The 16649-nt window shown below is 36.2% G+C and overlaps 1 protein-coding gene across 5 annotated transcripts in view; it reads left to right on the top strand.

Annotated features, from left to right (window-relative positions):
• Window positions 1–16649, top strand: part of LOC125465413 (DENN domain-containing protein 1A-like) — a 522997-nt gene that overhangs the window by 209576 nt on the left and 296772 nt on the right. The window lies entirely within an intron of this gene.

Raw genomic sequence — 16649 nt, 5'->3', positions numbered from 1 at the left:
GTACTACTACCATCTTGTAGCTTGGTAATTTTTCGTGTTAGTAGTATTCGTTTGATTTTGTTTCAACAAGTAATTCCTATATTTTAATATGATTTGACAGTACACAAAAAGTAGAAAATCTTACTTTTTCTGAAATCACCTAAAATACTTCCCAGTCGCATTATATTTGAATTAGAAGTTTTGGGTATCCACAAAGAATCCCACTGTGGTCGACAGCAGAACTGTTCTCTGTCTGGCACTGCTTTCAGACTCAATTTATAACTTTCCAATTAAGCTTTCTGTAAACTTTGACAGGAGGGACTCAAAAGCTGTGTTTGCTTCAAGGGCTTCCTTTGTATGCCTTAAACCAGAATGATTAGGAACTTACAGCGGAAGAGTATCTGTAACTATTGCTGCCATCACTTCATAGATTTTCTTTAACCCTTTCAGACCTATGGTCTATTATACATCTGGTTAGTGTCATGTTAGAAATTTTAAATAGCATTGACAAACCAATGAGTCCCTCAGGTGACATTTACAATTTATTGCACAGTTTATTAAAGTTACATAAGATTGCACATTCCATGAATTCTGTCATATGTTGTCTGACCCACATAGGAGGACTGAATGCCACATTAATTTTTATTTATTAAAATATTCATTTGAAGATTTTTTTCACAAGTGGACAGCAGAAGAAAAAAGCCATTGAAGACTTGCTAATTCACTAGTGTATTATCTTTAGATGATTGGTGTGAAATTTTAATCATGAATTCTGTCAATTGTAAGAAAAATTTTCAAGGTGAATGGTGAGTTACATTTTTAGAAATAATCTTTGTGTATAAAGTCATATTTTCCCTCTCTAAAATTTAGGTATAATCATTTCATCATTTTAATAATTGCCATGTTTTTGTATTGAGCTAAGTCTGTGGGTAGAAATCTGTTTCTTATGCAGCGTGGACAATAAAGTCCACAGTACATGGAAACATCAGAGAGCAGTAGCCTTTTAAGTACAGTAAAGTCTTTCACAAAAAGCCAATTAAAATTGTTGCTGACACATTTATGTTCTGGCTACACCATTAGCCTTACTGTGCCATTTAGAAGAGTAGGAAATCTTAGCAGTAAGCCACTTTTAAAAAAATTTGCACTAATGTTATAAAATTGCAGTGCATGTGTATTTATGACAAATTCCAGTTTATTTTAAATCTTCATTTAGAATCCAAAATCAATAGTCTTTTTGTAACTTACAACTCATGTTTTCATACTGCAGTTATGCTGTGATGGAAAGTATTTGAGTTGCTGTGTTAAGTTTGTATATCTTATTTACATTACGATTTAAATCATCTTGAATTTCTATTTCAATACTTCTGGAGAAACAAAAGGGGGAAAGATGTAGGAAAGAAATTTATCACTTAAATGTACACCCAGTTGTATGTCCAATTTTCTTAATCCCAATTGAGTTCTTTTGCATTTTTTAAAAAGCTTTCGCACGCATTCTTTCCCTCCTCTCTCCTTTTCCGACTTGAGCAAGAAGAGCTTAGTTTATTTTGTGCATCATTACTAAATGAACATGTTCCTCATGTATGACATTTATTTTTGTAGTCTCTTGTCTGTAACATGATTGATTTATTGTCGCATGTATCGAAGTACAGTGAAAAACTTTATGAGCAGAAAAAGCAAATCATAGTAACAAAAATGTACAGATCAGAGGTTGTTAAAAGACTTAGAGGCATACAGATTACATTGCACAGGATGTGCACTAGGTGAGATCAATATTAGCAAGATCAGCATTATTTCAGGCTTGAGAGTCCATTCAGCAGTCTAATAATAGCCAGGAAGAAGCTGTTCCTGAACCTGTTCATGTACTTGACGGAAGAGGTTGTAGGAGATCACTACTGGGGTGCAATGGGCCTGTGATGTTGGCAGCTTTTCTGTAGCAGTGAGCTGCGTATATGGAGTCCATGGATGGAAGGCTGGCTTCTCTGATGGCCTGGGTTGTGTACACCACCTTCTGTAGTTTCTTATGGCCCTGGGCAGAGCAGTTGCTGTACCAGGCCATTATGCACCTGGTCAGTGTGCTTTCAGTGGTGCATCTGCAGAAGTTGGTGAGGATCCTTATGAACATGCAAAATTTCCTAAGCTGCCTGAGGAAGAACAGGATTAGTTGTGCCACCTTGGTTGTCACATCTGCATGGAAGTCCAGGACAGGTTGGTTATCGTCATTGAGTTACTTGACGCTCTCTACCTTCTCAACCTCAGTTCCGTTGATGTAGATGTGGGCGTGTTCTTCTCCTTTGTTTCTAAAGTTAATGATCAGAACTTTAGCTCAGCCACCGTTAAGAGGTTGTTCTCAATGAACCACGTCATCAATTATATAAATAACTTTCAATCAAAAATGTATGATTCTAATGGACAAGGAATGTCTGCAGAAGGGACTGCTCAGAATTAACATCCTTCTTCACTCCATAAAAAAATCAATTATTTTATATTAACTAAAATAAATCTTAAACTTAAAAAAAACCCTGTTGGTTATATATGATTGTCACTAGATTTTTAGGAAAATTCATTTTGTTTGTATATGCAGAATAACGAGACAGATGCATTGAGCACACTGTGATCTTATGCAGAAGTGATGATATGGTTGCAGGCTGAAGGCACAAAAAACAAACCTACTTTGCAAAAAGCAACCAGGCATATTACGGTGTCTTAGCCTTACATTTGACTGTTTATGACCTATATCGTTGTTAAATTGTCACCTCAGATTTTGAAAGAAATATTTTGTCTTGTAAAGAGGCTAGTGCACTCATCACGATTAAACGCAAAACATACCAAATACAGAGGCGCATCACATTTTGACCTTTCTTTTCTTTTTACTCTACTACATTTATTGATACTTTTATGTCGATTCTTCCTTTTTGAACTTCTGAACTTGAAGTCATTCCCTCGATCTTTATTGCTTTGATTCTTTTAATGTCCATGGCATTAGTCCTCTTTCTGTGCAGTGCTCTGGGCTATTTCACCACAGAACACCTTTCTTCCTTTATTTAACCTCTGAACTAAGAAAAATATGAGTTAATCAAAAGTTCTAAGGGGAGCTAAGAGGAAGGGGAAGTATTTGGTTACAAATTAAATGTGTGTGTGTCATTGGTCATAAATTCAGGGTAGTGCTACCAGTTGTGCTACTTAAACTGCATGTGGTGAAGGCTGTTTTGGTTATAAATTTGAAACCCAGAGTACATTCTCTGAGCTTCCTATATTTAAGTGTTAGTTGCACCATGTTGTCTACACCAGGGCTTCTCTAAGTAAATTTAGAGTAATGTAACCAGGTTTGGCAGTCTCCAGTTTCAAAGGGATTTCAGTTGGCAAAAAAATGCTAGATTTGAGTGGAGTAATAGGTGAGTTAGTCGATATTAAGTAATTATTCCCTTCATGAAACGTGCGTTCATTTTAAATTAATATCCATTTTGACTCCTTTAGATGCAGATTAAAGGAACTTGACTCCCAAGTTAATGTTAAAAGTCCAATTTCAGTATGAATTTGAAACACAATAACCTGATAAAATTTCAGTTTTGATAAATTATTGTTAGCCCATAATGCTAATGACAAAGTCACAACAGAATCTTTGAGGCATTTAAAATGCATGCTTTCTAATCTGCTTAAATTTAAGCAATGAGACATATTTTCTTTCGTTAATGGGATGAAGATGTCACTGGCTAGGCAGCATTTATGTTCATCCCTAATTGCCCAGAGGGCAGTTCAAAGTCAACCACATTGCTGTGGGTCTGGAGTCACATGCAGGCCAGACCAGGTAAGGATAGCAGTTTCCTTCCCTAAAGGACATTAGTGAGCCAGGTGGGCTTTTCCTGACAATCGACAATGGATTCACGGTCATCGTTAGAGTCTTAATTTCAGGTATTTTATTGAATTCAGATTCCATCATCTGCCTTGACGGGATTTGAACCCGGGTCCTCAATGTTATCCGGGTCTCTGGATTAACAGCCCAGCAATAATACCACTAGGCCATTGCCTTCCCTTCTAATGGTTTGAATACAAACCTTGACAATTTCACATGAGGAAATTTGACTGAGTTTGCTGCAAAGTAATGCTGATTTTAAAATTGTGTTTCCACTGCCATCAGACCAAACTTTTAAAGCAGGTTCTGATTAAAGTCCTGCCTGTTTGACACCAATGGCATGATTAGAATGCATTGCCTTTCAAAACGCTGATTTCAGGTTTACCATGGCCAGTGATAGTTCTTGTAATGATACCATGCTAATAGCTCAGAATGGAGAACAAATACAGTCTGGGATGAGATTTACCAGAATGTTGCTGGGTATGGAATATTTGAGTTATAAAGAAAGGCTGGGTAGCCTGGGGCATTTATGACTGGAGTGTAGATGGTTGAGAGATGACCTTTATAGAGGTCTATAAAATCATAAGGGTTTAGATCATGTTAATGGTAGGTGTCTTTTCCCTTAAATGGGGAATTTTAAGACTAGGGGCATATTTTTAAGATAAGAGAGAGACTTAAAGATGTGGAGAGCAATTTTTTTTTTGAAGAGTGTGGTTCACATATGGAATGAACTTCCAGAGAAAATGGTGGATTGTTTCAATATTTAAAAGATAGATAATTACATGAATAAGAAAGATTTGGAATGATATGGACCAGGAGGAGGCAGTGAGACTAATTTAGTTTGGGATTATGTTCGGCATAGACTGGTTGGACCGAAGGCCCTGCTTCTACGCTGTAATGCACTCAAGATGTTCAATTTTAATTAAGTGCCTTTGTGAAGAATGAGGATAACTTGAAAAACAAATTAGTGTTGGGCATGTAATTTCAGATGCTTTTCAGTTACACTTTGATAGTAACAACCAGTTTGGGATCTTTCAGTGTTATGGCACCATAAAGAATACAACTGTGGTTATCATGTACCCTTCATGTAGAGGAAAACATCACAAAATGCTTCTTGTTAATGAAAAAGTGGAAACTAAGCATTCGAAGAAAAGGATGGACAGAAATTTGTTTTCATCTTTAGACATTTTGAAGGAATGCAAAAAAACAAACATCCTGATTTTTTTTTCTCTTGTTAGACCCCTGAGTTGTGTGAAGGGGGATTACCTCCATGTCATTTTGTCATTAGCAAATACTCCAAGAAATATTGCCTGTCTTCCATTTTTAATTTGAAAACTTGGGACCAAAGAGATTGTTATAGCCAAATTAGAAAAAAAGTTTATTCTTTCCATTAATTTGCTCCCTTAATGCAAATCAAAATTGCGACCAGCCAGCAGAACAGAGGAAATATTGATGTTAAACCTTTAAGAAATGTGCAAAATCATCGGGTGATCTATTTTGGTGTATTTGAGGATCTTGCTCATGAGTTGCTTGTGTGTTTTTTTAAACTTCTTTCTACTTTTGTCATCGACAGGTGGCTAGTTGTTTCATCACCAAAAACATTTCTAACTATTCTTTCTCCAAAGCCATTGTAAACTCCCTCTTATACCATCTGCACTTGCAAGAAGAAATCTTTTAAAGTTTTCATGTTAATTTTCATTGACACCTTTTTGAGTGGCAGGCTCTGAGTCCTCTTTGATCCAAATAGTATTAAGCTGTCTAACCTATCCATGTTGGTTGCTAGTGTACATTAAATGCTACAGAACCACTACAGTAACTTACTCCTTTTTTGGTTCCTTCTGACATTACACAACTTTTGAAGTCATTTAAAGACAGACACAAGATTGATTTTTGTTTTTGCATTCTGTGGTATTTTCTTTGCATACCTTTGTGTATGCTACAACAATCTCCCTGCTGACGTGAGAACTAGTCACCAGACTTGCACGATCAGTGTGATCGTGGTTCTGTGAGATTCAAACTGAACCATGTGTTACTTCTGTAGATTCTGGTTTTTCAGACTTTGTCTTTTGTAGACTTTGTAGTTTCTCTGTTTTGATCTCCAATTTCAACACATCACTTGGAATTATTTTAAATTGCTCATTTTAATATCCAGCAAATTCAAGAACTTTTTAAAACTTTTTGTTTTTGTTCAACATTTGTAGTTATGTAGTTGTTTAATGTATCTATTGCAGCAAATCATCTTCATACAGTTAGATTTCTAAAGAAAATATCCATGTAAAATGTGACTAGGTTTAATTTAAACAAACACAGCAGAATGCAAAGGAGTTTTGGAATGAAATTAGCCATATATTTTAACACATACATGTCGAAAGAAGTTACAGTGATTACACAGTTGTACAAAGGCCAATCCGCACCCAAGCAATACCACAACTGAAGGCATCTTTAATACTTTGCCTGTGGTATATAAGGCATTTATTGCCATTATTCTTGACAATGTTCTTGTTCTCTAGTTTGATAGAAATAATGCATGCACCATTAGATGATAGCTGAGCATCTGTTTGGTGTTTCCTATTTTTGGCCCTTGGGAGATTTAAATTACTGTATAAAAGTTACTGCTGTTGAAAAGCATTTCCCAGCTTATTTTTCAAACCTTTTTTTTGTTCATGTTGACACTTCTGCCTGAATCCATTTTGAAAGAAACCTATTCAGCAACTACATTTCTGTTTATCTTCTTCTACTGTGCATATATTTACAGAGCAAAATGTTTTATTTCCTAATTGATGATTGACCAAGTTAATTTGCAATCGAGATTTGCTTTCCTCGCTGGCTGTTACTTCAGGTATAAATAGCTTACATGCTTGACTTAATGGACCAGTGCAGGAAACTCTCATGGCTGAGTAACAAGATAAAGTTCAGCTGTGAAATCTGGCCTCCCAGTAGAGGAAGTGGTTGATCTTTAAAGTGATGCGTGTACCAAGATTGGTTTATAAACCACAGGATTGGCATTATTTGATACCGGTCAGTCAGTGCAGGAACTTTAGTAAACTACACACAGGAGACCAAAATGACATGAAGAATGCCACTCCCAGACAAAAACCAGCTGATCCACAATTTTAAAAAAATCTTTCAGTTTGAAATTTTGCCATCCTTGCACAATAAAGTAGTATTGCAAATATTATTTCATGGAATTGTTCTGCAGTATTTTCATATTTCACAATGCTTATATGATAGTTTCATAATTCAGGAATTTGCAGTGCTGTTTTCTGCAATAACCAGGTGCTACAGCTGTGAATTGATATAATTATTTCGAGTATTCAAGTTTATAGTTTTATCATTAAATTAGCAGAAATATTTAAGTTTGATTTTATGAATAATTTATTAGGTAACATTTAACTTTAGTAAAATCCAGTATATTCATTCCATTGAGAGTAAAATCAGGCAATATTTAGCAGTTCCAAAATTCTTGGTTGAAAAACAACTGAACAACTGTGTTCGTACAATTTAATTTTTGTGCAATGTTTTCAGTCATTAAGAACTTCCATTAAATTTCCGAATTAATACACAGTCTGACACATGTTTGAAACTACTGTCTTGGTTGCCTCTATAACATTTATTATATTCAAGGTCTTGTTTTATATTGATACAATCTTACTTGAAATTTATGTTGTGTTTCATGTTTCAATTCGTTTAGAGACCAATTGTATTTGAAAAAGTGGTAATGAATTTCCAAGTGACCAACATAGAATAGCAGAAGAGTTCCCATTTTAAGACGTGTATTGTAACAAACAAGCTAAACTCAACATAGACTAAACGTTACCTAATAGATATTTAATATAACTAACTAGCTATGCCAAAAAATACTTGCCTATTAAGTAATGAACTCATCTGAAATATTTCACAACCCATTTGTGCTTTACGTCACACTCCAAGCAAATATGAAGCTTTGGAAAGGGTGTTGTGTCTTACTAGAAAAATCACTGTTCTAAGTTGCGTCCATTTAAGACAAACATGATGAGAATTTTTTTTGAGAGTAATGAGTTTTTGGAACTCTGTCTGAAGAAGCAGGGGCCTTGAACATTTTTAAGGTGGACTGAGATAACCTTGCTTATCAAGGAGCTATTGGGGTAGATGGGAATGTGAAGTAACCAAATCAGTCATGATCTTATTGAATTGCAGAGCAGGCTTGAGGGACCAAGTGACTTCCTTCCTGTGTCAAATTTGCATATGTAAACTTTTCGATTAAGTACTGCAAGCTGGCTGTTTAGCAGGCTTCCATCTTGTTGACACACCAGGCTGTGTCACACCCTGCCATTTTGTGTGTTTCCTATGTCAGTCTTAGGACTTCACGTTGACTTCCAGCAAAATCCACTCCAGTGACCCACTGCTAAATCTTTACATGTCTGGATTTTTGGAGTCAAGTATATAGCTCTAACTGCTCATTGAGACTGTGAATGTTGTAAGTATTCTATATAGAATCATAGAGATATATGGTATGGAAACAGACCCTTCGGTCTAACCTGTCCATGCCAACTAGCTATCTTAAATAAAAGTAGTCCTGTTTGGCAGCATTTGGCCCATATCCCTCTAAAGCCTTCCAATTCATATACCCATCCAGATGCCTCTTAAGTGCTGTTTTTGTACCAGCCTCCACCACTTGCTCTGGCACCTCATCCCATACACGCACCACGTTTCTGTGTGGAAAAAGTTGCCCCTTATGCCCCTTTTAAAATGTTTTCCCTCTCACCTTAAACTTATGCCCTCTAGTTTTGGACAGTACCCATCCTGGGGAAAATACCTTGTCTATTCACCCTATCCATGCCCCTTATAATTTCATAAACCTCTATAAGGTCATGTTTTTCAGCTCTTGAAATTCCAGGAAAAATAACCCCAGCCTATTCAACCTCTCTCTATAGCTCAAACTCTGGCAACATCCTTGTAAATTTTTTCTGAACCCTTTCAAGTTTCAGAATGGCCTTCCTATAGCAGTGAGACCAGAATTGCGCACAGTGTTTCAAAAGTGGCCTAACCAATGTCTTGTGTAGCTGCAACATAACCTCCCAACTCCAAACTCAATACACTGACCAATAAAAACAAGCATACCAAATGCCATCTTCACTCTCCTGTCAACCTGTGGCTCCGCTTTCAAAGAACTGTTATCCTGCACGCCAGGGCCTCTTTGTTCAGCTACACTCCTGAGGCTGTTACCATTAAGAGTACAAGTCCTGCCCTGATTTGCCTTTCCATAATGTAGCATCTCACATCTATCTAAATTAAACTCTGTCGGCCACTCCTTGATCCATTGTCCCAGATGATCAAGATCATGTTGTACTCTGAGGTAACCTCCTTCGCTGTTCACTACACCTCCAATTTTATTGTCACCTGCAACCAAATCTCCTATGTTCACATCCACAACATTTTATATAATTGACGAAAAGCAATGGACCCAGCACCAGTCTGGTCATCGACTTCCGTTCTGAAAAGCAGTCCTTCCACCACCACCTTTTGAGTTAGTTCTCCGTATATTCCATGTGATCTAATCTTGCTAACCAGTCTACCATGAGAAACCTTGTAGAGCACCTCACTGAAATCCATATGAATGACGCCCCTCGCTCTGTCTTCATCGATCCTCTCCATTACAACTTCAAAAAACTCAATAGCAGATGTGTGGGTAGTAATGAGATTTGTGCAGAATGGAAATGGAAACGTTACAGTCAAGCTTCTACTAACTGTAGAAGGGTTGACGGAGGAAGTGAATTTTTAAAATGTTTTTCAGAGCAGCAACAGGGAAAAATAGTAATTGTGCTTTTCAAAATATAGCTGAGCATCTGTTTTAATTCAGTTTAGGTTAATTTCCATTGCTGCCAAGTAAATACTTTTAAGTAACCTGTCTCATCCTGCAAACAGACCTCAGACTAACTTCAGCACAGTTGTTGGGATGGGGATCACAGTGAGAGTGTGGGACCTGTTTCATAAGATGGTTTGTGCAATAAATGCTGTTTATTTGAAAGAAGGTGTATTTCTATTTGCTGAGCAAATCACAATGTTGAATCCCTAGGATTAAACAGTTGACTTAAGTTGGGAAACTGGGTAAATTTGGTTTATGTTCTCTGAGGTTTAGAAGAATTAAAGGTGATTGTACTGAAATATGTAAGGTTCTGAAAGGGCTAGAAAGATAGACACTGATGAGTTGTTTCCACTGGCTAGAGAATCTAGAACATAGAGAAGGTGCAGTAGAGGTTAAAGTGTTGATTTCCAATTAAAGAGTTGTGAACCTTTGATTCTGTACCCTAGAAGGTTATGGATGCTGCATTGTTTACTATATTGAAGGCTGTGATAGACATGTTTTTGGTCTTGGCAAATGAAGATAAGTGGAGGTGAGGCAAAACCTTGAGTTGAAGCCCAAGATCAGCCCCGATTTGTGTTAAATAGCAGGCTCTGTGATTTAACCCTGCTCCTATCTGCTTTGCTTTTGAATAGAGCAGTGATGGGCAGCAGCAAATTTCTAAGGTGAATGTCATAATAGAATCTATTGCTTGATGTGAATCAACAACAATGGGGGTCACATTGGCAGGCTCAATTAGAGGAAGAACAATTATTTAAGATTAATTATAACTAAGCACTAATTGTGAAGTCTTGAAAACAAAAATATCAAGGAAGTGCTACAGGAATGATTGTCATTTTTGAAGTGTATGCAAGGATAAAAGTAATATTTAAAAACGCAGAATAAGGAAGACTGAATCAAAAGGTACTTTGAAAATAGGGGAAGACTTGATTTTATTCAATATTTTAAAAAATGTTGTTTCACCTTTCTCAATGTATTTAATATTGAAATAGTTTTGAGTTGCCTGGTATTATTAACTGGTGTATAGTTGGAAAGTATTTATTTTTCTGGCCCAGTTGAATAGTGAGCGTTTTAACGAAATGCTGGTAAGTATACTATATTGTGACTATTTGAGCAGCTGTTACAGTCTTCACTCATGAACCAATTGGGCAAAACAGTATTGGTTTCTTTAAGACAAATGAAATTAATTCAGATTTTCTAGTGTAATGTCTTTAACAATATAAAGCATGTACCTTTGTTCATACCTCAAGCAATGTTAGGAAAAATCCTATCAAAATTGCAGTTATGCAGTCACTTGCTATCTGTCACACCTTCGCACACTTGACAGGTGTAAATCATAGGCACAGTTTTGAGGTAACTGACTAATTCCAGATTTTCCCATTTCACTGCTTTGGATATGATCATATGTAAGTTATGTTTATAAAGATATGTACCATTCAAAAAACAACTACTTTTGCCAGTCTTTTCACCAAACCTATTTCCTCTCATCCCATTGACACCATGAAGACATGAACAAATGCATGTTGCAGCATCATGAATTATTATCAGTAAAATTGGTGTTTTGTTACCAGAAACCTTTTACTTGAATGCCTCAGTTCTTTCAGAAGCCTGTGTTTGAATGTGACATTTTTCAGAGTTAGACGCTGAAATTTACTAATAACATTCACACCTGTAATTCTGAGAAACTCTGTATTGTGAAGAATTCGCTGCATATCTTTGTAGAATACTTTCAGTTGAGTTCATATGTAACCTTTTCTCATGCTGCAAACAGGATTTCAATTTACTTTTTCCCCACGTGGTTTGAAACAAGCTGGAGGACAAATTTTAAAAGCTTTTGAGGTAAAGTTTCAGATGTTTATGAGCTCTACATGGTGCTATTTGGATGAGTAAGTGTTGAAAGAACCTGTGGCCTTCCAAGCTGCTGGTTGGATCCAGTTACGTCTCCCTTGATGTTCTGCAGAAAACAATAATCATCAACTTCCTGGGCTGTATTGCAATTGCTGAGCATCAGTTGGTGAAGCTGTGTTTTTCAAAAGGTGACATGATCACAGACCATTAGTTACAAGATCCACAAAGTTAGGGGTCTGGATTTGAATTACTGGGCATTAAATCTAACCAAGCTGCATATTTTGTATTTTGGCCAATACACAGACAATATCAACATCCTCATTGCACAATGTTTGAAACTAGATGTTGAAAAGATGTTACCTGCATATATTAGGTTGTAATAACTTATTCTTTCCTATAGCAACTGGAGCTAAATAAGCAAGCGTCATGTGAAGTTTGTTTTGTTCAAAAAGCTTCAAGCAGATTGGTTTTCTAATTGGATATTTTTTTCTTATAAGAAATTGGTAATAAGTTTTATGTTAAAACTTGTATTTAAATATACTTATTAATTTTGTTATTTAATATATTTTGAAAAACATTTACAGTTTTATTTCCTGATGGATAGAGAATTTGCCTTGGACTTAAGTCCTAAAACGAATGTTCTATGTTGCCAGGTTTTTATAGAGAGAAACAATTATTTCATGCTTTTGAATAATATTACAAGGGCTGGACCTTGCAAGCAGCAGGCTTTAGCGCACATTCTATCAAGTAAAATGAGCACAGTTGGAATGCAAAACTTTTCTTGAATAAAGCTGTTAAACTTCATCCTCCAGCTGGTTTTCCGATAATTTAGAAAATGAACGGAACTGCCTTCTTATTGTGTTCTGAGGAAAGACAAATCCAGGTTGTGCCTTGAGAGTATTTGCCTGTTGGATGCTGGTAGATTTTGTGTATGGTCTTGTAGCAAGCAATCCAGTCAATTATAGACATAGTTTGAGCTTTTGAGGGAAGGCACAAACCATGAGCAGAGATTTTAAATGTTGCTGAAGCCTTGATGTGAAAATTTTAAAAAGCATATGTAGATATAAAAGCAAATTCTTGAGATAGATGTTCAAAGTATGTAAATTGCACTGGATTAATACTTTGAAATTGCTATTAAAAATAAGATTATAGCAACAGCAAAAAATTGAAGAGATTCAGCTAAAGTAGCTAAATTTCTTTTGGGTAGGCTCCTTCTTTTGAAAATATTGATGAGTTAATTCCAAATAGTAAATGTACATATCAGTCAATTGTCAAATATATTTGTATTTGATTCAAATGAATTTACCAGAAGAACTTGGATATCATCCAGGTAACACTACAAGACTTTGTGAATACCAGACATTTGAGTATAACGTGTTCCAACAGATTGTTACACAGAAGCGACATGGGATACATGTTGCATCTCCAATAGCATTTCTCACTGTTAGTTGTTTTAGAACAGAAGTGTTATTTGGTGCATGAACATTGTCAGCGATCCAATATTAAGTTAAATTCAGTATTTATTCCGTTGTGTTGTGAAATATTTGAAATATATTAATTTGTCTGCTATAATGTTTTTTTAAATTATTTTATCTATTGTGCAGGGTTACATGGAAAGGGAAGGAGATTGGCACTAAGTTAAATGCTTAGAGAACATGTGCAGTTGCAATAGACCAAATGGTTGCCACAGCACTGTAATGATTCTACGATACAATTTTGCTGTGAAAACTATAAATAAGTGCCCCTTTTTAAATAAAGCTGTTTTTCATTCTATTTTGGTTATATTCAAGCTTAGGAAAGTAATAGACAATGTGAATCAGGTTAGGGTGGTGAGTGGGTTAGCACGTTGCAATCTGTTTTTAAAAAAATTTTGAGAGATAAAAGCAAAGGAGATCTTCTCCCAGTTGAAAAGCTTTCCAAAATTTCGGTAATCTTCAGAAAGTTTCAGAGCTGAATGTTGCCTTTGTCAAAACAACTGAAATCATTGTTGATCAGATACAAAGCTCTTTCTGATTGTTTATATGGAATGAACACGCTTACTGCCATTTAAACTTTACCTTTCTTAAGTTGGACTCTGTTTTACAGTGAGAATAAACTCTGTAGTGCTGTACACATTTATTATATTGGGAGTAACAGCAAGCTGAGTAATGTGATAGAGATATGTTGAAGTTATGAAAATTGTTTGAATTATGAAGTAAGTGAGAGCTTTTACCACAACTGCACTTTCCCTATTTGATTAGTAAATTTGTCGATACTTGTGTATTGATGAAACTTTCCTGTTTGAATGTGAAATTAACTACAAATCACAATTCCATGTACTGTGAGTATTATAGCTAAGCTGTTAGATTTATCATAGAAACTCAGATTCTGATAGGAAGAGCGTTTCGTGTTGTGAAAAGTTGACTTTACAAAGCTTGTTTTAAGGCTGATAAATATTCTTTCACTGGTTAGTTTATTCCCCCAGTTGAAGTTCTAAAATAATTAAATGTCTGTGGATTCGGTAAAGTGTCAGCTTGGATCTGTTGTTACTGCACCTCCTTACTAAAACTGAATGTTGTAGGTAGAAGCCTTGCTATGGACAGGAGTGCACAACCAAAGATTCACATGCCAGTTTTAACCAAGATCCTGTCTTCTCCTATAATAAAGCAGAACTGCAGTTGCTGGAAATCTGAAACGAAAACTGTTTGCTGGAGAAACTCAGCAAGTCTGGTAGTATCTGTAGAGAGAAAGCAAAATTAATGCTTCAGCTCTAGTGACTTCTTCAGAATAGAAGCTGCTAAACCTTTCTCCAGTGATGTCAGTTTTTGTTTCTGTTTTTTTCCTTTGGATGATTATAAAAAAAACAGGAAGTGTGCCCATATAATGTTCCATACAGTCATCAATGTGACCACAAGCAAACTAAGTCAATTTCTGATTTTGGGCTATTGATAAGACTGGAAACCACATGTAAAAGTAATCAATTGGATATGAAGTGCTTTAGAAGAATATGAAGGTGTGAAAGTGGCTTTGAGTGTTGGTTCCCTACTTTTTAAAAATCCTTTATCCAGATGTCAAATGCATTTTTTGAATATTAGCTGTTTGATGCATCGCAATTGTGGGATAACATTGCAGGTGGAAGCCAAGACTGCATTGCACATTACGGACAATTCCATTCAGACAGGTGGTGGGGCACGTTTCTTCTGGAGTTTCATTCCACTGCTTTGGGATGGAATGATATTTGCTGTAATTGTAATCTTATTAGTTACATCACAAGTGCTTGATTTCTTAAATTTCTTATACGAAACAGGCATTCTCCAATACTAGTTGCTAAATGCCAGTCATTTACATACACATGTGGTGAGTACAGTAAGACAACCTTGACAGCTTTTCTTGTAAATAAAACGGAAAAGCTGCAAAGACTAAATCTGAATTTAAAAACAGCGTTTCATGTGTATAAATATGTGATGATGGATTACAAGTAATGCATCAATAACCTGTCATTTCTTGTTATATATGCAGACGGGCCTGATGATTACATCTAGCATGTTGTTTTTATTCCCATAGGTAATTTGGGGGGGACACTTTGATTTTGTGTTTTTTTTATATAAGTTTGCTCGGTAGGATTGAGTTTATATTTGACTTGGAGGAAGACCATTAGAGGAATGCTGAGCAGGTGAGATTGTGCTGATGGACAATTGTACATACGCAGCACTAGACTGAGTAAGTAAACCTGGCTAAAATAACTGAAGGGCAGCTGTCATTCAAACTGCTCGTCCATTATCCCTGTAAGACAGGTAAAAGTCAAAATCACCCTCCATGTGTTTGTAAGTCCCATGAGTGATGGCTGTATTAGCATACTTATGAAAATATTTGACAAAGTATTACAGTGTCATACATGTACTTGGTATTAAAATGTCATCCTTTTCTCATGCCTAGTGCATAAAAATGAATTTATGATGTACCACTAAAGTAAATTGCCCCTCTAGGAGCAAAAATTAGAGGTACATCACTTAATTTTTTTTGCAGGCTAGAGATCTTGCCATATTAAAAATTATATTTTGATTCATTTTGATTTTAGAGATATTGCATTTAGTTTCCTCCTTTTCATTATGATGCACTTATTATCAGCACCTTATGTTTGGCTGCCAAGGCTACAATTCATGAAACAACTTGCCATAAACACGAAGTACAGTGAGTGCCAAACTAATTTTTTTTCATTTCTATAATACATTTCAATCCCCGAGGGATGTCTCAAAGCACTTTACAGCCAATTAGATACTTTTGAAGGTTTTTCACTGTGCAGGAATTGTGGTGTCAATTTATATGCAGAAATGTGTTAATGACCAGATTACCTTGTTTTTGATGTTGTTTGACAGATTAATATTAACCAAAATTCTAGAGATAATTCCTTTGCTTTTCTGCGAAATAAAAAGAAGCCTGAAATATTTTACACCACCTGAGAGGAAATATCTGAGCTGAAGGACAGCTTTCCTGGCAGAGCAGCAATGTTCAGTATTGCATTATCAGAATCTCACTCAAATGTCAGCTTTGATTTATGTACCGAGATTATGGAATGGGATTTGAACTTGCAATATTCTGACTCCATCTTCTCCCTGGTGTTGTTCTAACCTCTGCAAGGGGAAGCCGTTCTGTGTAAGAATCCAAGTCACCTTGTTCCTTGTTGAGTCCTACCAGTAATGTTGCAGACTCCTATTAAATCCTGTCTCTTCTTGATTGAAGTTGACTTCAGTCCTAGCAGTGACAACTGCTCCTGTCTGATACAGCTAGGACTACGCAGTTGTCAGCTGTCTCATTGGCTAAGAATTCCCTGAGGCAACATCAGGGCAGAAATCTCACCATAAAGTAATCAGTGGTATTAAGCTGATACTCGATTTGGAGGAAGAGCGTGAGAGGAATGCTGAGCAGGTGAAATTGCACTAAAGGAAAATTGCACACAGGAAGCCCCAGAATGAGTAAGCAAATTCAGCCATTTAAATGACTGTCAGTGTTAAATAGCTGAAGGGCAACCATCAGTATGATGTGCAGTGTCATTACTGAGGTTTTAGCCAGGCAGTTGGGGCCCAAGGTGACCTGTAAAAATCCAGACCCATGTTATTCCAGGTCAGCAATCTCATGAATTGACCAAAATTT

The sequence above is a fragment of the Stegostoma tigrinum genome, chromosome 29 (genome assembly GCF_030684315.1).
Source record: "Stegostoma tigrinum isolate sSteTig4 chromosome 29, sSteTig4.hap1, whole genome shotgun sequence".
Taxonomy (NCBI): Eukaryota; Metazoa; Chordata; class Chondrichthyes; order Orectolobiformes; family Stegostomatidae; genus Stegostoma; species Stegostoma tigrinum.
The sequence above is the reverse complement of the archived record's forward strand: the minus strand, read 5'-3'. Positions and strand labels throughout refer to the sequence as shown.